Source organism: Zonotrichia leucophrys, chromosome 13 (assembly GCF_028769735.1).
Source record: "Zonotrichia leucophrys gambelii isolate GWCS_2022_RI chromosome 13, RI_Zleu_2.0, whole genome shotgun sequence".
NCBI lineage: Eukaryota > Metazoa > Chordata > Aves > Passeriformes > Passerellidae > Zonotrichia > Zonotrichia leucophrys.
The window spans coordinates 1,256,870-1,275,469 of NC_088183.1; the positions used below are offsets into that span (position 1 = coordinate 1,256,870).

At 49.6% G+C, this 18,600-nt stretch overlaps 1 protein-coding gene across 4 annotated transcripts in view; it reads left to right on the plus strand.

The window, feature by feature from the left end:
* The window catches only part of IL12B (interleukin 12B), a 54,208-nt gene that overhangs the window by 17,972 nt on the left and 17,636 nt on the right, over positions 1-18,600 (plus strand). Inside the window, exon 1 of one of the 4 annotated variants that reach the window (XM_064725047.1) lies at positions 9,912-10,042. The exons of 2 other annotated variants lie outside the window; for them this stretch is intronic. The gene's annotated coding sequence lies outside the window, so the exon portion shown is untranslated. Of the gene's footprint in view, positions 1-9,911; positions 10,043-17,795; positions 17,850-18,600 lie in introns of those variants that run through there. One more of the 4 variants, XM_064725049.1, reaches the window with a different exon arrangement.

Sequence of the window (18,600 nt, forward strand, 5' to 3'; positions counted from 1 at the left end):
TAAAACCTGGAAGTCTCTCCTGGGAGAGCCAGGATTTGCCTTAGATCTGGGAGCACTGGGAATACTGGGAATACTGATCCATAACAACCCCAAGGCACAATCAGTGTCTGCCAAATAGTTTAATGTCAATTACTTTGCATTATCAACAGAAAGAGTGAAAAGGGAGCAAAGCCTGGTGTGTTTCTATTTCTGGTATTTGCTGTGCTGATGAATGATTAATGATTGATGATTAATCCCTCAGACATTTTGGTGACAGGGCTGGGAAAATCTTCCTGACACAGGAGACTCCACCAATTATCCTCCAGACTAAGTGCTGGGACTCCGTAATTTATGACACCTTTATCTCCTTTGGGATAAGCCAGCAGTAAATATAATGCAGGGAAAAGTCTTGCAAGGCCAAGAGACTTCATTTGTAAAGGAGAGAAACTCCTCAGCTTTAAAGTCCTTTCCAACCCTGATTTCTGTGCGGTGAGGAGAGTGACAGAAAAGAGCATTTTTATCATTTAAGTGATTAAATGTTTCTGTTGTTCAAAGTAATTCCTGTGTTCAGTTGGATATATTTAGCTCTATGACAGCAAAACATCTCAAAGCAGAAAATATGGAACTACTCTGACTCCCGAATGGAAAATTCTCGGAGTTTGTCCTGTGAAGCAAACCAGGAGGGTTGGATCCCCATCCCTGGAGGTGGCACTCAGTGCTCTGGGCTGGGGACAGGGTGGGCTTTGGGCACAGCTGGGGCTCAGGGATCCTGCAGGGCTTTCCCAACCTGATAATTGCATTTTTCTGTGGTTCCCTGAGCAATGCAGCTTTCCTGCAGCTGCAATTTAACCTGCAGGGGGTTCTGCCAAAGGAACCTCTGGTAGCAGCAGAGCTCAGCTCAAACCCAGCATTTTGAGGCCCTTCCCCTTCGGTTGCTCAACCAAGAGGTCTGAGTAACTCATAACTGATTAATCATCACTTCCAGGAGATTTTATTTATTAGGCTTTAATCCATTAACACAAGTTTTAGATGGAAAAGTAAAAAGCATTAGGAAGAAAAACATTGTAAATCTAATTCTTCTGGGAACGGTTAGTGGCTGATCCTGGTGAGGATTGCTGGGGCCAGGAGCAATCCAGATGTTTGCTGTTTGGCTCAGGCTGATGTTTCCTCCTGCTGCAGTTCATGAACACGGAGTGAGGGAGTTCCTGGGGCTGGAGAGGTGGGATGAGAGGGAACAACTGGATGGACCAACCCCTGATGTGCTGTTTGCCTGTGGGCAGAGCTGGTTGTGTGCTAGATCTGTCTGCTTTTCCATCAACCAGGTTTAAACTCAAAATCATCTCAAAATGGATTTTTAACCCACACTGAGACATGCAAGGATAGATTTCCTAACTTTACAGAGGTTTTTAGGTTTTACTTAAATCAGCATTTTCAACGGGAAGAGCCACATTAAAATTGTTAAAATCACTGGGAGGAGAAACAGAAACTCACTGAGCTGAGGGATACTGGAACAAACCTTGGCTAAATGCACTTTCAGAAATGTTTATCTCAGGGCTGTCAGTCCCAGGACAGTGTCTGTCTGAATCCTGAGTGTGCTGTGGGAAGGGCACATCCTAAAGGCAAACTTTAGCAGTTAAAATCAATTCTTGTCCTTTAAAATCCTTCTTGTCATTTTTTCTCGATAGCCCTAGGAGGGACTATAAATTCCAGATTAGGGAATGGTTTAAATAATTCCTCTGTTGTCTGCTGAGCTGCTGAGGGGAAATGCTTTCCCTTTAAAATTGTTTCTTATTTCCCCTCTGCCTCTCCTTCCTGCAGCAGGTTCTGCTGCAAACCCATCAATCTGAATCACTGCTTAACAATCTCATCCTGACAATAAACTGAGGGGTGCTGCAAGCTAATATATTCTAATTTCAATCTAACATATTCTACACTCAATTGTGATCAGGGGAAAAAGCCCTCAATCCATCAGAGGGAAACAAGAAAATTACTCCTGGCTGCAATAAGTAGACACTTGTGTCTGTATTGTCTCTAGAATTCCTTGGCTCTGCCTTGTCTCATTAACCTGAGTCTGATTTTCCTCTGTTGAGGCATTTTTACAGGGTTAGAACTCAAGAAATGAGTACATATTAAGAACATTTGGAAATGGAAGGGATGGGGGGAAAGGAGTGAAATATCCTGATTTCCATCGTGGCCAAATGGGGCTTCAAAAAGCCATTTTTGTACCCAATTGCTTGTTCCATATCACAGATATGGAATGGTTTGGGCTGGAAGGGACCTGAAATCCCATCATTACAGCCTGCAAGGAAATCCTGTGAGAGTGCAGGGAAGGAAGGGATTGTCCCAGAGGTGTCTGCAGCTCTTCCCAATGCCTGGGAACCTCCAGGAGCCCTCAGGAGGCCAAGCAAAGGAAGGTTTCAGCTGCACCACAGGGTTTGGGACCACAAGGTCTAAAAATGATGTGTCTCATTGTATCAGGAGGGTTTTTACAGCACTCAAACCCCAGGAAGGTGCTTGCAGCAGCTGATTGTGGTTGTTGCCTGACTTTATTTCTTGTCAGAAACAGCCAGAAATGCAACCAGAACCCTCCCCAGGTAAAGGTCCTGGAGGATTCGCTCCAGACCTCCTCCCTGGGAGCCTTTTCCACCCAAATCCAGGGGCTGGTGCCAAAATCTCTCCTGGCTCTGCCTTTGCACACCCAGGGCTGGAAGCTCCTCCTGTTCCCTGTCCCAAACTGCTCCAGAGCTCACACCCCAAAAAGTGCTGGGTGCCTCCTTCCAGAAATGGACACCTTTGTTATCATTTGGCTGTAAAGTATTTACCAGTGCCATTATTCAGAGCCTTTTTGAAAGCCCAGAATTTTACAGAAAATGCTCAGGAGCTCAGGGACTGATCCCAGCTGTTCCAACAGGATCTGCACAGCTTGCAAGCTGTTAATGGATCTTGGGATTTTTACAAGGAATCTGGGCTTTGGGAATCAAGGCTTTGCAGTTTCCCACTCCAAGGAGTGGAATTAATCTGCGTTTCAAACAAAATCTTGTATTTCTGTACCAACCCATTGTCAGTTTTCATTTCAAGTGTTACGGAAACATCTTCTGTCACCTAAGTAAAAAAATATTCTGAATTGATAAATCATTTTCCATCTAAGAACAGGAGAACATTTCAAGCCCTCAGTGTGCTCAGTGACTCAGTCCATCAGTAACTCACACCTAATTTTACTGGCAGGGAGCTCTGAGGGAGATTTATCCCTCCAAGAGCTGTTCTGGCCTTGGGTGGGATTCCCAGAGAGCAGAGCTGCTCTGATGTGCAGCCCAGCTTCCTCCTTGCACGTTCATTTGTTCCTTTGGATGAGCTCTGGTGGATTTGCAAAAACAAAACCTGCCTGAGTGTTCCTCTGAAGGGGCACTTTGGAAACACAGGGCCAGATGGCTCAGGCAGATTTCACAGCAAAGCTGTGGGGAAAAAAGGGGAAAAAGCAACAAAAAGCACCTCCTGCCTGTTTCCTGCAGCTTAGCAAAGGCTCAGCTTGGGAGGAACAGAGTTCACTTGGAGCCAGTGAGCTCTGAATGCCAACAGGGCTCAAATTCCCTCATTAACACACAAAGATTGTTAATTGTGACCAGATTGTTAATTGTGACCTGTGTGCGCTTGCTGAGCTGCAGATCAGCTTGGTTTTTCTCCTTGAGGAATGATTCAGGTGTTCCTTGGCCTCCACTGAGTTCCTTGGGCATCCCATCTCCCCGGAAAGCAGAAGTTGATTCCTGGCAGGGAAATGTGCAGTGTGACTGAAGGGAATGTTTAATTCCATGTTTCGTGACAGCTTTGCAGCCCTGCACGAAGGGGTCTGCAGGAGGGATAATTCAGAATGGGCCCTGCTCAAAGAGTTTGACCCACAGCTCCAAAATTCAGCTCAGCAACCACAGAGAAATTTGGGTTATATCCAATAAACAGCAAACAAGAGCGGCAGGGGGTCAGAATCTTAACTGGTGGTGGCTTTTCTTCTTCCCTGGAGCTTGTTAATTAGCAAATGAAAGTGCAATGAGTTAGCAAATCCAATAACCTGGGATTTCTCTGAGTCTTTGTGAGTCCTTCCCTGCTCCTGCCAGGCTTGGACTGGCTCCACACTCCAGGCAGGAGAATTTCCATGGGAATGGGCTGCTGTTGGCTGGCTCTGAGAGCACTGAGCAGCTGAGATTAAAAACTTCTGAAATCACAGCAGAGCAGCAGCACAGGAAGCAAAGAAACCTCACTATAAAAACTCCCTTGTTGTCTTGTTGGGTTGTTTAAAGTCTGAGATAAATTGAAAAAATTAAATTTCAACACTTGACAAGGAATTTCGTCCCTGTCTCTTTTGAGCTCTTCCTGCTCAATTAGCCAAAATATTTTGGAGATCAGTGTGGTTCTCTCTGCCCACAGAATGGCAGGAGGGCTCAGGCTGGGAGGGACCCACAGGTGTCAGCAGGGACATCCCAGAGCCCAGGGACAGGATTGTGTCCAACTCTGGAACATCCCAGAGCTCAGGATTGTGTCCAACTGCTCTGGGACATCCCAGAGCCCAGGGACAGGATTGTGTCCAACTCTGGAATATCCAGAGCAGGCAGGATGTGCCACTCTGGACATCCAGAGCTCAGGATTGTGTCCAACTCTGGGACATCCCAGAGCTCAGGATTGTGTCCAACATCTCCAGAGCATCCCAGAGCTCAGGATTGTGTCCATCTGCTCTGGAACATCCCCACCGAAGAACACCTCACGGGGCTGATTCAATTCTATAAAAGAGCTGTGAAGTCCTGCAGGATTCTCTTCCGAATTCCTCCCCAGGATTTCAGCAGCAACCAAAGGCTGTCCCCAGCAAGGCTGTCCCAGCACACCTGGGGTGTCCCAGCAAAGTGTCACAGAGTGAGCCAGGGCTGGCTCTGTGCCGGCAGCAGCGATGGCACAGGGATCACACACACTCTTTTTCCTGGCCTCATGCCCAGGGATTTTTGCTTGTTGAAGGCTCCTCTTTGTTCTTGCTGAATCCCAGAAACCCAGAATGACTGGGGTTGGAAAAGAGTCCCAGCTGTGCCCCATCCCCACCTTGTCCCCAGCCCAGAGCCCCCAGTGCCACCTCCAGCCCTTCCTTGGGCACTCCAGGGATGGGGATCCAACCCTCCCTGGGCAGTTCCAGTGCCTGAGCCCCCTTTCCATGGGGAAATTCCTGCTGTGCCCACCCTGAGCCCCCTTTCCATGGGGAAATTCCTGCTGTGCCCACCCTGAGCCTGCCCTGGCCCAGCCTGAGGCTGTTCCCTCTCTTCCTGTCCCATCCCCACCTGGCTCCAAGCTCCAGGTCCATGAGCTCAATTAGCACTGGCCTTGATGAACCTGTAAGGAGGGCTTTGCTTTCCCTGAGATTTCAGAGCTTCCTTGCTTCAGGAAAGCTACAGAGGCTGTGCCTGGCTGGGCTCTGTGAGAGCTGCTACCACAGACTTTGCTGCTTCAGAAACTTCCCCAGTTTCATGCACAGAGAGAAAAAAAGAAGAAATGTTTCCCTCCTGCCTGAATGCAGAGGCATTTGAGGACAATGAGGAGCTGAATTCCCAGCATCCATCCCAGCAGTGATGGATTTTCAGGTGAGAGGTGATGGCAGCAATCATTTGACTGGAGCGGTCAGACATGGTTTAGCACTGCAGGGATGACTCAGGAGCACTCCCAGCTCCATCAGCTCCTCTCATTTCCCCCTGGAATGGTGGGGATGTTTCATTGAGGAGGTGCCAGCCCGTGCAGGGGCTCCCAGGGAGCTGTGGCAGCCCAGGCTCCCCTGGCCCTGAGCAGAGCTCGGCCCTGCCGCACTGCAGAGGGGCTCTCTCCTGCCAAAATTCACTTTTTAAGGCCTTTTCTGCTAAGGGCAAGGCTAATCCAAGAGTAGGTCCTGGTGGGAATAAGCAATGATTCTTCATGAATAACAATAGCACAATCAGGCCCTAAATGAGACATTTATTCAACCTTTCTCATCTCCTTCTGTAAATCACCTTCCCCGTGCTGGCACCTCGTGTCCCTGGAGGGAAGGACTGACTAACCACAGCTTTATTCCAGGAGGCACCAGCAGGAGGAAGGAGGATGTTAGAAATGATATTTCAGGCTTATTGTGACAGCCCTGCTTGGTCCATCCCAGCAGGAGTGGCAGTGTCCTTCAGACAGGGGCAGTGCAGTGCAAATGCAGACAGGGAGGGAGAGAGGAGCCTCTGAGCATCTCCAAGTCCCTGCTCCAGGTTCAGCTCTGCAGTGTCTAAAGGCACACAGAAGTGCAGATTGCTCCTGTTCTTTTCAAGCTGAGATGCTCAAACTGAGATTTTTCAGTGCCTCATCCTGTATTAATGAAGAATTCGAAGTTTGGTATTAGCACCATCTCCTCCTGACTCCCAAGACCTTCCTGCACTTCCCACAGCTTTCCATTTCTTCTTCCCAAATGTTCTTTCTCCCCAATAGGGAAGGAATTTTCTAGGTTAAAATCACAGACAGGTAAGACCCCACTTATCACCCCAGCCTCTGTCTGGGCCATTTCTCGGGGCTCTGCTCCTCCCTGATGCACAAAGCCCAGCAGGTTTCAGTTTCATGATCCATCTGCAGAAGTGTGTGAAACTTCCTGGGTGCAGAGGCTGCACTCACCAAACCACGACTAAAAGGGCTTGAAGGGGAGAGAAATTCCCAGGAAAAAAAATCTTTGGGCACAAGGAAAAAAAATTCCTGTGTTAATTGAGCTTTCCAAGTGGTACCAGCAGCCCTGAGAAAAATAAAAATTTCAGGATGTCCCATAAAGAGCAGAGGAAGAAGGAAGAGGCAGAAACCCTTGAGTGGCTTTGGGATGAGGGTGGGGTTAGTGGGGAGATGGAAAATGTACATCACTTTTACATCAATGCCCAAAATACACAGCCAGCTATTTTCTCAAGTGACTAGGAATAGTTTAGAGGGGTTTTTTTTCCCCAATCAAATAGCACGAGGGAAAATAGTCTGCAGGGGCTGGTGAGGAATGAGGGGATTTTGAGGGAGAATGTTACAGAACATAACAACTGCTCCTTTCTGCCATTTCTGTCCCTAAAATCCAAGCTGCTTTCTGTGGTTTTGGAAGAGGAGTGTTCATGTGAGGAAATTAAAAGCTGACAATGCCTTTGCTCCCTTTGAGCTGACAGGAGCCCAGGAGATAACAACAAACAAACCAAATGAGCCCGAGGAGAAGGGAGCAGAGGAATTGCTCAGCACCAGCTCCAATTTCTGCAGCTTTGCCTTAAAGCAAAATGCAGATTTTGAGGGAAAAAAGCTGAAGAACAGAACCAAATGAACCAGAATAAGCAGAAGCAGCTTCCCCCTGCCTCCTTGGGGGGAATTCAACAGCTCCAAGTGGATTTTAGATCTTGTGCCATTCTCATTCATCTGTGGCCTCCCTCACTTCACACTGTCAGTTTTGTCGAGCTGCTCTGCATGAAAAGTGCTTTTGATGTTTGGCAGGGGACCAGCAGGAGAGAGAGAGATGTCAGCAGCTCTGCCCGGTGGGGATAGAGCTGCTGGCTGTGGCTGCTGCAGCTGGGAATGTCCCTGGGGCTCAGAGCAAGCAAAGCTCCTGTGCAGCCCCCAGCTCTGAGAGGGGCTCAGTGCAGGAAACAGAGAGATCCTGGCCAGGGAGCTGCTCCTGCAGGGATGGGCTGGGCCCAGGGAAAGGAACAGGGCTGCTGTGGGAGAGGGAGAGGGCACAGGGACTGAGCACCGGGCACAGGGACTCATCACTGAGCACAGGGATTGATCATTGAGAACAAGGGAGAACACACAGGGATTGATCACTGAGAACAGGGATTGATCACTGACAACAGGGGACAGCACACAGGGACTGATCACTGAGAACAGGAACTGATCACTGAGCACAGAGATTGATTGCAGGGCATGGGGATTGATCACAGGGATAGATCACTGAGCACAGGAACTGATCACTGAGCACAGGGATTGATCGCAGGAATTGATCACTGAGCACAGGAACTGATCACTGAGCACAGGAATTGATCACAGAGATTGATCACTGAGCACAGGAATTGATCACTGAGCACAGGGAACAAGGGACAACACACAGGGATTGATCACAGATATTGATCACTGAGCACAGGAATTGATCACAGATATTGATCACTGAGCACAGGAACTGACCACAGGGCACAGGAACTGATTATTGAACACAAGAATTGATCACTGAGCACAGGAATTGATCACATATATTGATCACTGAGCACAGAGATTGATCACTGAGCACAGGAACTGATCACTGAGCACAGGGATTGATCACAGATATTGATCACTGGCACGGGAGCGATTATTGAACGCAAGAATTGATCACTGAGCACAGGAATTGATCACATAGATTGATCACTGAGCACAGGAACTGATCACTGAGCACAGGGATTGATCACAGATATTGATCACTGAGCACAGAGATTGATCACTGAGCACAGGAACTGATCACTGAGCACAGACCAGAGGAGAAAAGTCACCTTCACTTGTCCCCTTCCTGGCTTGGAGTGTTCATCTGAAGAGGAAACCCTCTGGTTCCCTTACCCCACTCCCTCTGTGAGACACCAGAGCTGCTGGGGATTCCTGCCAGGGGATGCCCCAGCACAAGAGAACTTTCTGCCCATCACAGCAATGCCAGAGAAGCTCCCCTGTGGTGTTTCTGCTCCCCAGGGCGCTCCTGTGCTGGGGTTAAGGCCGTGTTTCACCTGTCCTTGGCCAGCTTTTCCCTCACTAGAACAGCTCAATGCTCTTTGTCCTATCCTTGCTCCCATCCTTTTCTTGGGAGAAGCAGAGCAGCAGAAAACACTTCCATGTCAGATTTCTAATTTTCTGGAGAGGAATGGAAAGGAAAATGAGACAAACTACACCTGAAAACTTGGTGGGGCAATGCCAAGCCATGAGCTGTCATTAAATGAGAGAGCCAGCCCTGCATGAATGCAGCCTGAGGTTTCTGTGGGATCCACGGGAATGTTGCATTTATTCCCTCTGAAATTCAGGCAGGTGGGGCACCAGAGGACCCCTCAGGACAGCACTGAGGACACCTCAGTGGTGCCACCCCAGGCTGCTCCTGGGGCTCACAAACACACACAGGACAGATGCTGGGACGTTTGGCACAGGCTGCTCCACTCCAGCTCTGTGGGGACGGGAGGAAACCGGGAATTCATCCCACTCTGCTCAGCCTTGGATCACTCCCAGTTTGGCCTAAGAGAGGTTTCCTTCTCCTGGAGCAAGGTTTCCTGCAGAGGAGAGGAGCTGCAGCCCTGGGGTGAAAATGCTTATCAGGGAGCTGGAGCACCTCGAGTTTGGCACCAAATCTTCCCCCCCAGTCAGGGAAAAGTGCTCAGGATTCATTCCCTGCTCCCTTTGTGCCAATAAAGCCATTTTTACCAGCTGACCATTTCCCAGAGCTTCAATTTCCTGCTCAAGATTTAGGTTTTTAATTTTTTGTAATGAAGCTGGTCCCAGAGGTCCAGAAATTCCTAATTAACTTTACCCGGTTTTCAAAATAACCAAATACATTTTGTGACTGAACTCTGAAGTTTGGAAAGAAGGCCCAGCCCCAGCTGGAGAGGGTGAAGTTCCCTTTTCCCTGATCTTACATTTCCCTCTAGTGGCTGAGCCCTCGAGCATCAGCAGCCAAAGGGAGGAATCCAAAGTTTTCCTGCTTTGCCCTTTTATTTTATTAAAATATTCTCTTTAACCTCATTGTACCCCGTTTGTGTTGCTGTGTTCTGTGTGGAAACTCTGCCCTGCATTTCCCTTCCCAGGGCTCAGGGATAACAGGACACAGGTGCTCCAAACCCACCCTGTCTGGGGGAGGTGAAAATCCTGTGGTGCTCAAATTTGGGGAAAAGGAGGAGTTAAAGGGGAGTGTGAGGAGCAATAGTTTGGGTTCAGGGCTCTCCTGGGACTCTCAGACCCAGAAATGCTGTTTTGGTTGGACAAGACTCCAAATTTCCTGTTTCTAGCAGGGCTCCCTCCTTGGTGCTCTGCCAGAGAAGTTCCCCAAGGCAAGGCTGGTCTTCCAACCTGGGTAAGTCTGGCTGGATTTCAATTTAATAAAAAGCAGGAGAAGATTTAAGAGAAAGCTCCCCCGCCCCACTTCCCTACTTTGTGGCAAGCGATAAGGGGAAGAAAATGAAGCTTTAAAAAAATACCATTAAATAAGTTATTTGGTATTTTAAAGCCACTTTTGGTTATTATACCTTCTAATCAAAGGTTGTTGGGCCAGAGAGAATATAAAGTGTCAATGTCTGGAGCCTGTGGGAAGCACAAAAAAGCTCCAGAGAGATTGCAGACTGTGGTTCAGGACATGCTGGGCCTGGGACAGCCACCTCCACACTGGAAAATTTTATGGCACAAAATCTGAGCTCTGAGGGTTCACAAGCTGAGAGTTCATTTCACTCTCTGTTTGAAATGAGTCTCCACTAGAAGCTCTTTCAATGAAAAGGGTTTCTTTCTCATAAACCCTTGAGAGCAGACATGGAATTTCTGCTCACCTCAGGAAGATGATGCCATGGCTTTGTGCTTGTGTGTGTATGTGGGTTTTTCTCCTCCTCAAACCACGCTGATTTTGTCAGAACTGCCTGAGCTTGGAAGCCTCCTGAGCAAACATTGCAGAACTGAGACTGTGCCTTGGGAATGCTGGGGGACAGGAGCTGAGCAGGGCCTGAGCAGGGGGATGCACAGAGCAGCAGGGGAGAGATGGGCAGGGTTAATTACATTAACCCTGGTGAGGTTTTCAATGGTTGCAGAGATGTTCTTGCTGGTAAAAGCAAAGCTGGGGATGTGTTTGTTTGGGATCTGCTGCTGGGTGATGAGAAGATCACCCAAGAATGGACCCAGGGCTGGCCAAGCAGGGCCAGCTTTAACTGGGGTGGTTTTTAGGCAGGGTGATAAAGGAGCTATGAGCAGGAGGCAGAGGGGAAGGAGAAGCCTCTCCCTTGCAGCATTTCCAGAGCAGCCCTTGCAGATGAGGGCTTGGTGTGCCTGGTTTGGGGTCAGGAGCAGCAGGGAGGGAGCTCGGGGCCTGCAGGGTTTGCCTGGGCCGAGCTCTGCAGGAGGAGCCTTCAGCAGAACAGGGAACCCCAACCTCACAGGGCTTGCTGTGCTTCCAGCAGCCCCCAATGCTCTGAGGGGGATTGCAGGGCTGGTTCTGCCCTGGTGCACCCCAGTTAATGGGGAAAACCTCTGGGAAAAGGAGGAGCTGCTGGTTTTGCTCGAGGTGTTGGTTTGTGCCCTTGGTTTCTCTCAGAGAAATGGAGTTAAGGCCACATTGTGCACACATGTTTGGTGTTAACACAAACCACAGAACCCCTGAGGTGGGAAAAGCTCTCCCAGCCCATGGAATCCCAGCTGTGCCCCATCCCCACCCTGTCCCCAGCCCAGAGCCCCGAGTGCCACCTCCAGGTGACACTTGCAGGGATGGGCACTCCAAACCTCCCTAGGCAAGGCCTGAGCACCCTTTCCATGGATAAAGTCCTGCTGATCCACCTGAGCCTGCCCCAAGCAGAAGCAAAGCCTGGTCTCTGTTGAGGCTCTGGCTCCTGGCAGCCCTTTGGGCACAGGCAGCAGCAGGGTGGATGCCCAGCAGAGCCTTGGGAAGGGGCACAACTGCCCAGAGGCTTCTGATTCAGCCAAAAACCTGAACTGAATACAGGGAAAATAACAGAAAGGGGAAGTAGACTGAAGAAAATGACTGATTGTACATTTTTTTAAGGAATTGCTCTGGAGCTTGTTCATTCTGAGATGAATTGGGAGCTTCAGCCTTGCCAGTGAGATCACCCTTGGTCTGATCTCTAATGGGGATTTATCCATCAGAGAGTGCCCTGAAGCTGCTGCACTTTCTGTGAAGCTCCCGCTGGCAGCTTCATCAAAGCTGGGAGTGAATTTCTGACTCAGAGGTAAAAGACACAATGTCATCCTCAATGGTGGAAACTCTTTGTAGCATTTCTTTCCCCTTTTGAAAGTTATTTGCCTAAAAGAAGAGACTGAGGTAGTAACTGGAGCACATGACAGAAACAAATGGTGTGGTTGTGTTCCTTTAGTCAGGTATCTCAATCTTTCAGTATTTTAATTGTGCAATATCAAATGCCTTGGTAAATCCCCCTGGGACTGTGAGAGTGCCGAGACTGTCAATGTGAAATTCTTGGAGGGAAGGTGAAGATGATTGAATGAGGTTATTAAAACAATGAGGGGAGTTGCAGAAGTGCAAGAGGGAAGTGGTGCCATTTTCTGCTGTAAATTAGCTCTTGATGCACTGAGCTTGGACAGCATTGATGCTTTGGGTGTCTCTGAATGTCAGAGCCCATCAGAGGAGCCTGGAGTGCCAGGATGAGGGGGAATGGCTGAAAACTGCCAGGCAGTGCTGGATGGGACCTTGGGAATTGGGAATTGTTCCCTGGGAGGCCCTGGCACAGGATGCCCAGAGCAGCTGTGGCTGCCCCTGGATCCCTGGCAGTGCCCAAGGCCAGGCTGGGACACCCTGGGACAGTGGAGTGTCCTTTCCCTTCTCCTGTTCTCCCCATTCCTCTCAGTTTCTGCCTATTCTTCCAAAACAGCACCTCTGCCACACTGAGAGAAAATCTCATTCCATTTTTCCCATGAGTGCAGGCTTTCCCCTCTTCCCAGATCTCTTATCCCAGAGGTCCCCCCACCATGGCTGGGCTGTCCAGGACAAAGAGCAGTGGGATAAAAAGACCATTTTAACTCCTGGCATGAACTGTGTGCCCTTTGCAGGGTGTCCAAAGCCAATCCCCTTATCCAGAGCAGGTTCTTGGGGTTCACTCCCCCAGTTCAGTTCTTTTGGTCTGAGGTTGGGCATGAACAATTTTTCATTTCCTAAAAAAAGCCTTGGCAGGGCTTTGTTTTGATGTCATCTCAAGGCCCTGGAGACTGGCACTGGGTCATGTGAGGTTTGTTGGCACCAGGAGTGAGACTTGCAGTCATGGTGGGAAATGCATTCATTGCCCAATTTGAATGTCAGCAGCACAGCTGAAGTTTCTGATGGCAGCAGTGACCTCAAAAGTGTTAATGAGATCAGAGTTTGGAGAAAATATTCAAAGTTTGGATAAACTGCAGCTTCTCTTGGGCTTTTTTGGAAATCACCCAGCTTTGAGAGGATCTGGCTGAACACTGCAGATGAAACACAGGGTAAACCGAGGCCTGGCATTAAATACAAACAAAAGTTAAAAATGGGTGTAACCTGTACAAATTTCAGGCAATATACATGATTCAAGACAAGTGTTTCATGCAACTTTATTTTCATTTCCTTCACAACAGAGGAGGCTCTGCTGAATGCCCTTGAGGGAAGGGAGTGTGGAGGGAATGGAAAGGAAAAACAGACTCAGTGTGGTTGGGAATGTCAGACATTCCATGTGGGAATGGAGGCCAGGCTGTGATCAGAGGGACGAGGAGGGGATGGGGACAGGGCCAGGGTGGGCACAGGGAGCAAGGCCAGCCCAGAGCAGGTTCCTGTCAGGGAGAGCACTCAGGAACCAAACCTCTCATTGCAGGGGTGGCCACGGCTCCTCCCTGCCCTCTTTGCTGTCCCTGTGGTGGCTCTGCCCTCTCTGGGGTGCCCAGAGGCTCCTGGTGACACAGGGACAACGTGACCCGCTGGGACTTCCGTGCTTTCAGTTTGGGTTTGCTTTGTGAAAGTGCCGCGAGCTCCCGACACAGCAGCACCAAAACTGACTGAAACCACAAGCCCATTACTAACTGTGGGTAAAGCCCAAAGGAATAATTTCCTTTGGAAGGGCTGCTGTGGGTGTGGGGGATGGAAGTCACACAGCTGCAGTTTGTGGCAGAGAATTGGTGCCTTTCTGTCTAATTACAAATTCTATTGAAAAAATCATCTTCACACTTTATTCTGATGTTTTACTTTGCCACCAGCTAAGCACTGATGAGAATTTTGAGTTGTGTACATTTAGCTTTGCTTCTTATGAAATGAAATCCTCCTCGTTTGTATTTAATCTCCGCTTTAACTCCCACGGCCATTCCCCAAGTCTCAGGTATAAATAACAGGAGGGAAATCCTGACCTGGGGAGTTAGACACAGAGGTTCTGTTCATTCTGAGTTAAATATTCTGTTATTTCAATGAGCAGAAAGTGAACTGCAATTCTTCAGCACCTGGAAACCAAATCAGCCAAATCCAAAATTGGTGCCAGTCACCATCCATGGGAACAGGACTGTGCTGACATGGAAAATACGTGACAAGAATTGACTGATCAATGTCCAGTGGAACGTGGTGGGGGTTTATGTCAAAGGGAAGGACTGGGAGCTCATATTTGAAAAGGTTTCCTTAGCAAATGAAGAAAATCAGTTTCTTTATCATGGTCTGTAATGATAAAACCAGTGCAAACTATGCAGAATGTGGCTCAGGGTGGGCATCAGCAGGAATTGCTGCATGGAAAGGGTGCTCAGGCCTTGCCAGGGGCTTTTGGAGTGCCCATCCCTGGAGGTGTCACCTGGAGGTGGCTCTGGGCTGGGGACAGGGTGAAGATCTGGCACAGAATGGACTTGGTGACCTTGGAGATCTTTTCCCACCTAAATCCTTCAGAAGGCAGCAGCAGCACAGAGGGTGACTGCTGTTTTCCCATCAGTTTAGTGGGATAACTGGCAAGTGATGCCTTTTTTAGTTTCTGGAGTGCCTCTGTGTGGCTGTTGGGTATTTATGGGCAGCCAGGTTAGGGGAGAATGGCACATGATGAGTTTCAGGTTCTGTTCCTCTGGAGATCTTCAGGTAAAATGCCTTGGCAGGGAGAGCAGTGACTGCACAGCCCAGAGGTGTTTGAAGGTGTGAGGGGCTGGGAGGGCTCTCCCAGCCCAGGGGCTCTGGGGCAGCACAGGTGCCACCCTTGGCACACCCAGTGACAGTGACAGTGACAAGGGCTGCCTCTGCTGGGACGCAGCCAGGGTCAGCCTTGTGGCTTCTGAGGTCAGGCCAGGTCTCCCAGCCTGTTTTGGGGGAAGTTGTGCAGCCAGCCTGGCCCATTACGTAACAGAGCTGCCCTGGGAGCCCTGCCTGCCCCTCTGCCACCCCAGAGCTGCCCTGCCAAGGAGGGGCAGCCAGGGAGCTCAGCAGAGCAAGGACAGAGCCAAAGTGGATCGGGATTCCCAAACAAACCCTGGGAATGGCAGGGCTGGTCCTGGGGGCAGCGCCAGGCCCGGGGGGGACCCCACACACAAACCCAGGCTGGGGCTGGGGCTGCAGCAGCACCCCCCTGCAGGCAGCCACACGTGGGTTATCCAGGGGCAATGCCAGGGTTATCCAGGCTGCAATTCCAGCATTATCCAGGGGCAATGCCAGGGTTATCCAGGCTGCAATTCCAGCATTATCCAGGGGCAATGCCAGGGTTATCCAGGCTGCAATTCCAGCATTATCCAGGAGCAATGCCAGGGTTATCAAGGCAGCAATTCCAGCATTATCCAGGGGCAATGCCAGGGTATCCAGCTGCAATTCCGCATTATCAGGGGCAATGCCAAGGTTATCAAGGCAGCAATTCCAGCATTATCCAGGAGCAATGCCAGGGTTATCCAGGCTGCAATTCCAGCATTATCCAGGAGCAATGCCAGGGTTATCCAGGCTGCAATTCCAGCATTATCCAGGGGCAATGCCAGGGTTATCCAGGCTGCAATTCCAGCATTATCCAGGGGCAATGCCAGGGTTATCCAGGGGAAATTCCAGAATTATCCAGGCAGCTACACATGGGTTATCCAGGCTGCAATTCCAGCATTATCCAGGAGAAATTCCAGATTTTTCCAGGAGCAGTTTCTTCCAGGAAAGGGTGCCCAGGCAGTGCCCAGGGGATGTCTGTAGCCCCATCCCTGGAGGTGGCACTCAGAGCTCCGGGCTGGGCACAATTGGACTCCAGGCTCTGGGAGGGCTTTTCCAGCCCCCAGGAATTGCTGGGATCTCTGGCCCTGCCAAACCATCGCAGCCTGGGCTGTTCCTGGCTGGGGACACGTGGGGTTACCTGGGAAATGCTGCCTCTGCTTCCTCTTTCCCTCTGTGGTTTCAGCACAGTTTTACATCTCCACAGGTTTGTGACAACCAAAAACGCTGCCGAAACTCAGAGCCAGGGAGTTTCTTTTCAGTGAAATTGTGAGCGAAGGTGGAATTTTCTGCTTTTTACCAAATGCTTCATTACCCCAGAAAGTCCTCAGTAAGGGGAAAGGAGATCCAAACATCTGGGAAGAATTTTCAATCAAAACTGATCAAGGCTGGAACTACAGGCAAAATGGATTGGAATGGGTTGTGTTAGCAGATTGCTTTTAAGTGCCTAAAAATAAGATTCCCCAAAAGCAGATTTTGAAATTTGACATAAAATATTTCTACTTTTCTTTCTTTCTGTTTCTTTCTTTATTTTTCTTTTTTTCTTTATTTCTTCTCTCTGTTTCTGCTTTCTCTATTTCTTCTCCCTCCCCAGATCTATCAGGACAACTTTGAGTGCCTCATGTTCTAATAATTGTGGTGAGACTATAAACTGTTCCCCAGGAAATCTAAATTCCTTCCTATCTCTGCATGGCCATTTCAGCTGCCCAGACCTGAACTGATTTGAACAAATTTCAGCACTTTTCCCTTTCAGCCCAGCCCAAACCTTTCTGAAGGGCAGAGTTCTCCTGGGTGTTTGTGCATCCACACTGCTGAGATTTATTGATAATTAATGGAAACTTGCAAACAGCCTAAGCATCACCTGGAATTTTAAATTCATTAACTTTAAAATAATTTAATTTAAAATTAATTTAATTTTAAAGGAATTTAAACTATTTCATTTTAATTTAATTAATGGGATAGTGCCTGTTTTATTCCCCATGGGCTCCAGTGGGATCCTGGGGGATTCCAGCCCAGCTCCCAGCCTCCTCCAAGGGCTGCAGGCACCTCCTGGGATGGTTTTCCTTGGGGCTGGGATCAGGATGAGGAGCCCTCAGTGCCACATCAGCTGTTCCTGGAGCACTTCCAGGGATGGGGACTCCACCCCCTCCCCAGGGTACAACAAAGGGGATTTTCAATTTTATTTTTTTTTCTTTAGTTTTGACCAGGATTCCCCTTCCAACTGAAAATCTCAGTTCTTTTAAGAGAAGTGGCTTGAAATGTTCCTCCCCAGACACTGAAGTGGGTGGTGAGGAAGGTTCATTGAGCTGCTTTGAACTCTGCTGGATTTCAACACCAGGGCTGGTGGGGCTTTTATATAAAATGAGAAGTGGAGGTGAGGAGTCTCATGGTTTGTCTGCAGTGACGACAGAGGCTGCACAGGATCCCGCAGAGCTCTCTGCACCCTCTCACACGTGGTGTTACAGCAGGCACTGGGAGCTTTGTTCTTCCAGCCACATTTCTGCCTCGCAGGGCTCTGATTTCCCAACCCAGGTGCCTCTGCTGAGCTCTGAGCTGAGCCAGTGCAGTGTGAGGCAATGGCACCTTCAATCCTCCACAAAAATCAAGGTTACTTAGCAGAATTTGTGGATTTCTTCATCCCCATCTTTCCTTTCCTTTGGTTTATTCAATAGAAATAAATCTGCAGTGCAAGTGAGTGAAGGTCTCTCTCCCCTGCTCAGCCACAGGTGCTCTGAGGAGACGTTTGTGCATCAGATTTTACAATATTTGCGGGGTTCCTTTCTCCCCATTTCTCTCTCCATGAACAATTAGCTGTGAGGAAAGGGCAGTGCAGGTGCAGCCCCTGTAATTAAATGCTAATTTCAGAGTTGTGCCACTGGGAACCCAGCGCTGCTCAGGATCTGCCTGTTCCCAAATCCTGGCTGTGCCTTTGTGAACAAAGGCGTGGAGCCACCTCCCAGCCTGGAGTAAACTTTGCCCTGGGTTATTCCCAGCCCTGCAGCAGGTCAGAGCTTTGGGTTTTCTTGGAATGCCACCCCTGGGGCAGAATCCTGGGCAGGGCTGGGAGGGGATGCCAGGGATGGGGCTGGCTTGGGTCACATCCCACATCCTGGGGCTGTGGTGGTGCCAGCTGGGTCCCTGGGGCAGTTTGGAGATCCCTGGGGCAGTTTGGAGATCCCTGGGGCAGTTTGGAGATCCCTGGGCAGTTTGGAGATCCCTGGAGCAGTTTGAGGGTCCCTGGAACTGAGCAGGGTCCCTGGAGCAGTTTGGGGATCCCTGGAACAGTTCCAGGATCCCTGGGGCAGAGAAGGGTCCCTGGGGCAATTTGAGAGTCCCTGGGGCAATTTGAGAGTCCCTGGGGCAGTTTGAGGGTCCCTGGAGGAATTCCAGATCCCTGGAGCAGTTTGAGGGTCCCTGGAACTGAGCAGGGTTCCTGGAGGAATTCCAGATCCCTGGAGCAGTTTTAGCCCCCTGGAGCAGTTTAGCCCCTGGAGCAGTCAGATCCTGGGGCAGTTGAGGTCCCTGGGGCAGTTTGAGGGTTCCTGGAGCAGTTTTAGCCCCCTGGAGCAGTTCCAGATCCCTGGAGCAGTGCCAGGCTCACCCAGCCTGCCCTTACATGGGATTGATTCCCTGCAGCCCCAGGTGGAAGCGCCCTTCCCTGGGGATGCTCAGAGCCCTTGAGCAGTGTGTTTGATCAATTCAGCTGGTTGAGGAAAAACTTCTCCTCCCCAGTGTGCTCCATTCCCTGTGCACAG